Source organism: Tinamus guttatus, unplaced genomic scaffold (assembly GCF_059628265.1).
Source record: "Tinamus guttatus ecotype Peru unplaced genomic scaffold, ASM5962826v1 Tinamus_guttatus_pri_ptg000952l, whole genome shotgun sequence".
NCBI classification, from domain to species: Eukaryota; Metazoa; Chordata; class Aves; order Tinamiformes; family Tinamidae; genus Tinamus; species Tinamus guttatus.
The window spans coordinates 42,492-44,076 of record NW_028289486.1 but is presented as its reverse complement, the minus strand read 5'-3'; the positions used below and the strand labels follow the sequence as shown (position 1 = coordinate 44,076).

Sequence of the window (1,585 nt, the reverse complement as noted above, 5' to 3'; positions counted from 1 at the left end):
AGTTTTGCGCAGTGGCAGTATCGTAGCCAATGAGGTTAATCCGAGGCGCAATTATTGCTAATTGTTAAAATATTTTTGCTGATGATACGAAACTGGGAGGAGTAGCCGATACCCCAGAGGGCTGCGCTGCCATCCAGAGGGACCTGGACAGACTGGACAACTGGGCGGTGAAAAACCTCATGAAATTCAACAAGGCCAAGTGCAAGGTCCTGCACCTGGGGAGGAATAACCCCAGACACCAGTACAGGCTGGGGACTGACCTTCTGGAGGGCAGCTCTGCAGAGAAGGACCTGGGTGTCATGGTGGGCGACAAGTTGACCATGAGGCAGCAGTGTGCCCTCGTGGCCAAGAAGGCCAATGGGATCCTGGGGTGCATTAAGAAGAGCGTCTCCAGCAGGTCGAGGGAGGTGATCCTGCCCCTCTACTCAGCCCTGGTGAGGCCGCATCTGGAGTATTGTGTCCAGTTCTGGGCTCCACAGTACAAGAGGGATGTGGAGCTGCTAGAGAGAGTCCAGCACAGGGCTATGAGAATGATCAGGGGCCTGGAACATCTGCCCTATGAGGAGAGGCTGAGGGAGCTGGGCCTGTTCAGCCTGGAGAAGAGAAGGCTGAGAGGGGACCTGATCAGTGTCTATAAGTAACTCAAGGGAGGGAGTGAGGAGGATGGGACCAGCCTCTTTGCACTGCTGGCCACCGACAGAACTAGAGGTAAAGGCCACAAACTGAAGCACCAGAAGTTCCACAGGAACTTAAGGAAAAAAAATTTAACAGTGAGGGTGACAGAGCGCTGGAACAGGCTGCCCAGAGAGGTTGTGGAGTCTCCTTCTCTGGAGATCTTCAAAACCCGCTTGGATGCAGTCCTGTGCCACGTGCTCTAGGTGATCCTGCGTGTGCAGGGGGGTTGGACTAGATGACCTCTAGAGGTCCCTTCCAACCTTAAGCATTCTATGATTCTATCTTTACCTATTTTTTCCCTACCCACTTTACCTAGATTTCATGTGAAATCTAAATTAGACTAATGCTTATTTTTCATTTTAATTTAAATGAATAATCCAGGTCTTAAACCTATTCAAGAATATGGTCTTGATTCTACAAAGCCTTTAAGCATGTAATTACAGCTACTCACAAAATATGCATGGACAAAGTCATCTGTAGGATCAGGAGCATGAACAGTTAATCTAACTCTCACACCAGATGGGGCAAATGGACTTGCAGACAGACACGTATGACAGTACCCTTACACATACACAAAAAAAAGCAATAAAATGTTTTTTAAAAGCATGGGAGTTCACAGTGTAAAAGAATGCTTTTGGTGACACAGGTTATACAGTAAAGAGAACTGACAATGTGGCTGTCAAACCTGACACCATATATACATTAGCCTCACAAATAGCTATTCACACTACATTTGATAAAACACAAAGTGAAATAAGCCCCTTTACTTTATTTGTGCTTCAAAGTTTCCCTATGTCTCCTTCTGATAAAAAGAAAAACGCAGGCTGTGTATACACTTCTAGAGACACACTTGCTGTTGTATGGCGGCAATTATTTCTTTAGTTTATTTTAAAATTCTCCTATTTTCAGA

General features: G+C 46.2%; 1 non-coding gene across 1 annotated transcript; it reads left to right on the top strand.

Moving 5' to 3' along the window:
* LOC148590963 (U4 spliceosomal RNA) lies at positions 1-78 on the top strand. Its single transcript, XR_015914213.1, has one exon. It is a non-coding gene; the product is annotated as a U4 spliceosomal RNA (small nuclear RNA).
* Positions 79-1,585: the final 1,507 nt, after the last annotated feature.